The sequence below is a fragment of the Oncorhynchus keta genome, unplaced genomic scaffold (assembly GCF_023373465.1).
Source record: "Oncorhynchus keta strain PuntledgeMale-10-30-2019 unplaced genomic scaffold, Oket_V2 Un_contig_15368_pilon_pilon, whole genome shotgun sequence".
NCBI classification, from domain to species: Eukaryota; Metazoa; Chordata; class Actinopteri; order Salmoniformes; family Salmonidae; genus Oncorhynchus; species Oncorhynchus keta.
The window spans coordinates 1-8,546 of NW_026279273.1; the positions used below are offsets into that span (position 1 = coordinate 1).

At 46.4% G+C, this 8,546-nt stretch overlaps 1 pseudogene; it reads right to left on the bottom strand.

Moving 5' to 3' along the window:
* Positions 1-1,824: 1,824 nt before the first annotated feature.
* Positions 1,825-8,389, bottom strand: LOC127918956 (AMP deaminase 2-like; annotated as a pseudogene).
* Between the last annotated feature and the right edge of the window lie 157 nt (positions 8,390-8,546).

The window sequence follows — 8,546 nt, forward strand, 5'->3', positions numbered from 1 at the left end:
CTCTCTTAATATAGGAACCAAAACCAATATACACTGCTCAAAAAAATAAAGGGGAACACTTAAACAACACAATGTAACTCCAAGTCAATCACACTTCTGTGAAATCAAACTGTCCACTTAGGAAGCAACACTGATTGACAATACATTTCACATGCTGTTGTGCAAATGGAATAGACAACAGGTGGAAATTATAGGCAATTAGCAAGACACCCCAATAAAGGAGTGGTTCTGCTGAGGGTGACCTACAGACCACTTCTCAGTTCCTATGCTTCCTGGCTGATGTTTTGGTCACTTTTGAATGCTGGCGGTGCTTTCACTCTAGTGGTAGCATGAGACAGAGTCTACAACCCACACAAGTGGCTCAGGTAGTGCAGCTCATCCAGGATGGAACATCAATGCGAGCTGTGGCAAAAGGTTTGCTGTGTCTGTCAGCGTAGTGTCCAGAGCATGGAGGCACTACCAGGAGACAGGCCAGTACATCAGGAGACGTGGAGGAGGCCGTAGGAGGGCAACAACCCAGCAGCAGGACCGCTACCTCCGGCTTTGTGCAATGAGGAGCAGGAGGAGCACTGCCATAGCCCTGCAAAATGACCTCCAGCAGGCCAGAAATGTGCATGTGTCTGCTCAAATTGTCAGAAACAAGACTCCATGAGGGTGGTATGAGGGCCCGACGTCCACAGGTGGGGGTTGTGCTTACAGCCCAACACCGTGCAGGACATTTGGCATTTGCCAGAGAACACCAAGATTGGCAAATTCCGCCACTGGCGCCCTGTGCTCTTCACAGATGAAAGCAGGTTCACACTGAGCACATGTGACCAGACGTGACAGTCTGGAGACGCCGTGGAGAACGTTCTGCTGCCTGCAACATCCTCCAGCATGACCGGTTTGGCTGTGGGTCAGTCATGGTGTGGGGCGGCATTCGTTGGGGGCTGCACAGCCTCCATATGCTCGCCAGAGGTAGCCTGACTGCCATTAGGTACCGAGATGAGATCAGACCCCTTGTGAGACCATATGCTGGTGGCCCTGGGTTCCTCCTGGGTTCCTCCTAATGCAAGACAATGCTAGACCTCATGTGGCTGGAGTGTGTCAGCAGTTCCTGCAAGAGGAAGGCATTGATGCTATGGACTGGCCCGTCCGTTCTCCCAGACCTGAATCCAATTGAGCACATCTGGGACATCATGTCTCGCTCCATCCACCAACGCCACAATGCACCACAGACTGTCCAGGAGTTGGTGGATGCTTTAGTCCCAGGTCTGGGAGGAGATCCTCAGGAGACCATCCACCACCTCCTCAGGAGCATGCCCAGGTGTTGTAGGGAGGTCATACAGGCACATGGAGGCCACACACTACTGAGCCTCATTTTGACTTGTTTTACTGACATTACATCAAAGTTGGATCAGCCTGTAGTGTGGTTTTCCACTTTAATTTTGGAGTGTGACTCCAAATCCAGTCCTCCATGGGTTGATAAATTTGATTTCCATTGATCATTTTTGTGTGATTTTGTTGTCAGCACATTCAACTCTGTAAAGAAAAAAGTATTTAATAAGAATATTTCATTCATTCAGACCTTCTTCCTCTCCCTCTCCCTCTCCCTCTCCCTCTCCCTCTCTCCTTCTCCCTCTCCTTCTCCATCTCCCTCTCCTCTCCTCTCCCTCTCCTCTCCTCTCTCCCTCTCCCTCTCCTCTCTCCTCTCTCCCCCTCTCCCTCTCCTTCTCCTCTCCCTCTCCCTCTCCCTCTCCTTCTCCCTCTCCCCTCTCCCCCCTCCTTCTCCCTCTCCCTCTCCCTCTCCCTCTCCCTCCCTTTCCTTCTTCCAGCACTACTCACAGCGTGCTGTCCAGTGTATCCACACTGAGGTCGAAGGCTGTGAGGTTCATGGTTTGGAACACCTCCATGAGCGTCTGTCCCTTGCCTCTCTCCACATGGACGATCTCCCTGGATACTTCTTCATGGCCCTCTTCTTGATGAACACTCAGCAGGTGTTTCTGGTTCATACAGGACGAGGCTGGATGTGGGTGTCCACCTGGGTGTGCAACAGGAACCAGACACAGACACAGATGAAGCTGTTATGTGGCACTTTATCAATCAAAATGAAGATAGAATATTCTATGTATGTATTTTATTTAACTAGTCAGTTAAAGGCGGCAGGGTAGCCCAGTGGTTAGAGCGTTGGACTAGTAAATGGAAGGTTGCAAGTTCAAATCCCCGAGCTGACATGGTACAAATCTGTCGTTCTGCCCCTGAACAGGCAGTTCACCCACTGTTCCTAGGCCCTCATTGTAAATAAGAATTTGTTCTTAACTGACTTGCCTAGTAAAATAGTAATTCTTATTTACGATGACTAGTGTCAGACCGAGGCTCAGAAACATGCACATTTCGAGGGCATCGGCCTGAGCATGCATATTTGAAAATTTTGGTCACATAATGAGCAGTTATTTAGGGTGCAAGATGATATGTAGATCACTGATTCTGCTGTGAGAGGACAGTATAGCTCTCACTGGTCCTCTCCAACACACTAATTGAGGACTCACCTTGCGTATGTTATAGAAATCTCTGTGAGGAACTTTCTTCTGAGCTGCCAGTTCCTTCATCTCATTCAGCAGGATGTGCATCTGGAACTTAGAACTCAAGTACTGTAAGCGACGGTAACAGAACGACTTCCTGTGAAGGCAGGAAGTGAACACGGACACACCGTCAGGAGTAACTGACAGACGACAGACGGTTCTGTCTTCATGATGTTTTGTATCTGGAGAAGATTTGTTTCTTGACAGAATGTCCATAACAGAAACCTTAGGTTTGGTTCAATCTGTAGCACGATTTAAATTGAAAGTTAACTTGCAATTGAGCCGACATATGCCGTGTCTACCGTAAATACAGTCTCTTCTAATGCGGGAACATTGTCACGCTGCAGCGCAAGTCTTCAGCGCTACGGATTGAATCAACACTACCACATGTACACCATCAGAGGTACGTTAACTCACACAGGTCCGTTGATGATGAGGGCCGTCATGACGTTCATATCAGCGATGTACTCCGATAGGTCTGGGTAGGGCAGCTCCAACTCTGTAGACCTGACATGGCAGTACACAGGCCTTTAACACCGTCTCGATAGCACACAGCCGGCAAACTTAAAGGCAACTGTCACAAATAGTATTTTCATAATGATGAACTCATAACAACCTACGATGTACGGTTGCTGGGCATTTGCATGTTTATAACCACGGTAACAATTTATCTAAGCACGTATGAGCCTTTACAAGGTGCTATAATAAGTCTAACACTATGATATGTTGAGAGTTAATTGATGCGTCTCACGTGTCCATGCTGTCCTTCTTTGTGTAGATGTGGACGACACCGTTTACCATCTTGCAGCCGTAGCCTATATCAGGAGGCATACAGGCAGGGTCCTGGTTTTCATAGGGGTGTGTGGCGGAGACAGGAGGATGGACCGTCTGGTCTAAGTCTAGAATAGAATAGAATCAAATAGAATAGAATCAAATAGAATAGAATCAAATAGAACAAATAGAACGTTAATCAAGTTTGTGTCCGTCGGACACAGAGATTCTATATACCCAAACATTTGGGATGGAACTGGAATGCACAGAGCCAAACTAAACATTTATTTTCACGCTGAATTTCAGTGATGAAATCCTACACTGACAGATAGTCTATTCTAGCAGGAGGCAGAGGGGAATAGCACATTTGAAACCACCTCTTCATCTGTAGCTGCTTTGCTTTACCTACCACCTGTTAGTGTATGCATGTAGGTAGATAGGTAGAGGTTGGTAGGTATTCATTTCATATATTTTTTTGAACCTTTATTTAACTAGGCAAGTCAGTTAAAACCTCTTAAGGATCTCTACAGATCGGTGTCCCAAACCTCTTGATGGTTGAGCAAATGTGCGCTAATGTGATTAGCATGACATTGCAAAAACAAGAACATTTCCCAAGACATAGACATATCTGATTTGGGCAGAAAGCTACATTTTTTTGTTAATCTAACTGCACTGTCCAATTCACAGTAGCTATTACAGTGAAGGAATACCATGCTATTGTTTGAGGAGAGTGCACAATTATGAACTTAAAAATGTATTAATAAAACAATTAGGCACATTTGGGCAGTCTTGATACAACATTTTGTATAGATATGCAATTGCACATTGCACATGCACTGCTGCCATCTAGTGGCCAAAGTGTAAATTGCGCCTGGGCTAGAATAATTCATTATGGTCTTTCTCTTGCATTTCAATGACGATAGTACAAAATTCCAACAAAAACGCATGTATTTTTCTTTGTATTATCTTTTACCAGATCTAATGTGTTATATTCTCCTACAGTATTTTCACATTTCCACAAACTTCAAAGTGTTTCCTTTCAAAATGGTATCAAGAATATGCATATCCTTACTTTGTGGGCCTGAGCTACAGGGAGTTAGATTTGGGTCCGGAGCTACAGGCAGTTAGATTTGGGTATGTCATTTTTTAGGTGATAATTGAAAAGAAGGGGCGGATCCTTAAGAGGTTTTTAAGAACTAATTCTTATTTACAATGAAGGCCTACCCGGCCAAACCCAGACGATGCTAGGCCAATTGTGCGCCACCCTATGGGACTCCCAATCAGGCTGGATGTGATGCATTCTGGATGTATGTAGGTAGGTAGGTAGGTAGGTAGGTAGGTAGGCAGGTAGATAGATAGGTATGGAGGTAGGTAGGTAGGTAGGTATGTAGGCAGTATGTATGTAGGTATGGAGGTAGGTATGGAGGTAGGTATGGAGGCAGGTAGGAGGTATGGAGGTATGTATGTAGGTATGGAGGTAGGTAGGTAGGTAGGCAGGTAGGTAGGTAGGTAGGTATGTATGTAGGTATGGAGGTAGGTATAGGTAGGTATGGAGGTAGGCATGGAGGTATGGAGGTAGGTAGGGAGGTAGGTAGGTAGGTAGGTAGATAGGTATGTAGGTAGGTATGTATGTAGGTATGGAGGTAGGTAGGCAGGTAGGTAGGTAGGTATGTATGGATGTGGGGTATGTAGGCAGGTGTGTACGTATGTATGTAGGTATTTATGTATGTGTGTGTACTCTACCTGCAGTAACAGAAGTCTCCGGGATCTCCTCATAGATACCCATATCTAGAGGTCTGTCACTGAGCTCCTCCAGGTAGCTGGCTGTGGTCCGACAGAAGCTCTGCATGGACAGGCCGATATACTTCTCCCTGATGAACAAGGCCTTCACTACACACTTAGCAGCATCCAGCAGGTCTGTGAAGGGAACCTGGAGAGAAGGGGGCGAGGAGAGAGGGCACAAGTTAGTTCTGCCAGTCCTACTTCTAGCCTCCTACTTCCGGACAGGAAACAGGTAACATGTGTTGACCGTGGTTGGAAGCTGTAGCTGTAGCTCAGTTGGTAGAGCATGGCGCTTGTAACGCCAGGGTAGTGGGTTCAATCCCTGGACCACCCATACGTAGAATGTATGCACATATGACTGTAAGTCGCTTTGGATAAAAGCGTCTGCTAAATGGCATATAAGCGGTAATGGCTGTTTGGGGGATATTTCTGCAGAACCTACCCCACATTTCTCCCTCCAGAGATGGAGACCCGTTGATACTCCCTTCTCTCCTTCCCGCTCCATCTCCTTGGGATACAGGTCCATGAATGCCTGGCTCTGCTCCTTCAGGTATCTAACACACCATAATAATGTTTTATTCTATAACGTTTGTCCTACAATGTGATTTTCTGGATTTTTGTCTCATTTTGTCTGTCATCGTTGAAGTGTACCTATGATGAAAATTACAGGCCCTCTCATCTTTTTAAGTGGGAGAACTTGCACAATTGGTGGCTGACTAAATACTTTTTGCCCCACTGTATACGCTTAGGAGCTAATGTGAGTATCCTTACTGTTCTCACTCTAGGTCAGTAGCTAGCAGAGCTAATGTGAGTCTCTTACTGTTCTCACTCTAGGTCAGTAGCTAGCAGAGCTAATGTGAGTATCCTTACTGTACTCACTCTAGGTCAGTAGCTAGCAGAGCTAATGGGAGTCTCCTTACTGTTCTCACCTAGGTCAGTAGCTAGCAGAGCTAATGTGAGTCTCCTTACTGTTCTCACTCTAGGTCAGTAGCTAGCAGAGCTAATGTGAGTATCCTTACTGTACTCACTCTAGGTCAGTAGCTAGTAGAGCTAATGTGAGTCTCCTTACTGTTCTCACTCTAGGTCAGTAGCTAGCAGAGCTAATGTGAGTATCCTTACTGTTCTCACTCTAGGTCAGCAGCTGCAGAGCTAATGTGAGTCTCCTTACTGTTCTCACTCTAGGTCAGTAGCTAGCAGAGCTAATGTGAGTATCCTTACTGTTCTCACTCTAGGTCAGTAGCTAGCAGACTGCTAGGTCAGTAGCTAGCAGAGCCTTATGTGAGTATCCTTACCTTACTGTTCTCACTCTAGGTCAGTAGCTAGCAGAGGTAATGTGAGTATCCTTACTGTTCTCACTCTAGGTCAGTAGCTAGCAGAGCTAATGTGAGTCTCCTTACTGTTCTCACTCTAGGTCAGTAGCTAGTAGAGCTAATGTGAGTATCCTTACTGTTCTCACTCTAGGTCAGTAGCTAGCAGAGCTAATGTGAGTCCTTACTGTTCTCACTCCTAGGTCAGTAGCTAGCAGAGCTAATGTGAGTCTCCTTACTGTTCTCACTCTAGGTCAGTAGCTAGCAGAGCTAATGTGAGTTTCCTTACTGTTCTCACTCTAGGTCAGAGCTAGCAGAGCTAATGTGAGTATCCTTACTGTTCTCACTCTAGGTCAGTAGCTAGCAGAGCTAATGTGGAGTCTCCTTACTGTTCTCACTCTAGGTCAGTAGCTAGCAGAGCTAATGTGAGTATCCTTACTATTCTCACTCTAGGTCAGTAGCTAGCAGAGCTAATGTGAGTATCCTTACTGTTCTCACTCTAGGTCAGTAGCTAGTAGAGCCAATGTGGTATCCTTACTGTTCTCACTCTAGGGTCAGTAGCTAGCAGTGCTAATGTGAGTCTCCTTACTGTTCTCACTCTAGGTCAGTAGCTAGAAGAGCTAATGTGAGTCTCCTTACTGTTCTCACTCTAGGTCAGTAGCTAGCAGAGCTAATGTGAGTCTCCTTACTGTTCTCACTCTAGGTCAGTAGCTAGCAGAGCCAATGTGAGTATCCTACTGTTCTCACTCTAGGTCAGTAGCTAGCAGAGCTAATGTGAGTCTCCTTACTGTACTCACTCTAGGTCAGTAGCTAGCAGAGCTAATGTGAGTCTCCTTACTGGTCTCACTCTAGGTCAGTAGCTAGCAGAGCTAATGTGAGTCTCCTTACTGTACTCACTCTAGGTCAGTAGCTAGCAGAGCTAATGTGAGTCTCCTTACTGTTCTCACTCTAGGTCAGTAGCTAGCAGAGCTAATGTGAGTCTCCTTACTGTACTCACTCTAGATCAGTAGCTAGCAGAGCTAATGTGGTATCCTTACTGTACTCACTCTAGGTCAGTAGCTAGCAGAGCTAATGTGAGTCTCACTGTACTCACTCTAGATCAGAAGGCAGAGCTAATGTGAGTCTCTTACTGTGTACTCACTCTAGATCAGTAGCTAGCAGAGCCAATGTGAGTCTCCTTACTGTACTCACTCTAGATCAGTAGCCAGAGCTAATGTGAGTCTCCTTGCTGTACTCACTCTAGGTCAGTAGCGCTGTCAGTCTTCATTAACTCCTGTTTGGCTCGCAGAAGGATATCTGCTCAAACCTGAAGAAGACATAATGAAAAGCTTTTTAGAGACATCAACATGATCCCATTGGGATTCATGAGGACTGAACATTAACTCCTCCCTCTGTCCCTCCCACTATCCCCTCCCTCCTCCCACTATCCTTCCCTCCCACTATCTCTCCCTCCTCCCTTCCTCTCACTCTCTCCCTCCCACTATCCCTCCATCCCTCCCTTCATCCCTTCATCCCTCCTCCCACTATATCTCCCCTCCCTCCATCCCTCTCTCTCTCTCTCTCTCTCTCTCTCTCTCTCTCTCTCTCTCTCTCTCTCTCTCTCTCTCTCTCTCTCTCTCCCTCCCTCCCTCCATCCCTCCCTTCATCCCTTCACCCCCCTCCCACTATATCTCCCTCCTCCATCCATGTCTCTCTCTCTCTCTCTCTCTCTCTCTCTCTCTCTCTCTCTCTCTCTCTCTCTCTCTCTCTCTCTCCCTCTCTCCTCTCTCCCTCTCTCTCCCTCCCACTATCCCTCCCTCCATCGATCCCTCCCATCGATCCCCTCCCCCTCTCTTACTTGACATCCTGGCTGATCTGTCTCTGTAGTCGTTGTTGTCTCTCCTCCAGCTGTTCTATGGGACTGTCTTCAGGGAACTCATAAGGGGCGCTGAGCATATCACGCTCTGCTAAGCTGCGAGAGAACAGCTCCTACACGGGCACAGACACACAGAGAGAGTAGCATGTTTAGAGCTTGTTTGGAAATAAACCGTTGTTGTTGTTGTTGTTGTTGTTGTTGTTGTATTATCCTCAGTTATTTTAAATGCAGTTTATCCACTTGTGTGGCTGAAATCGTAAATGTTTTTTT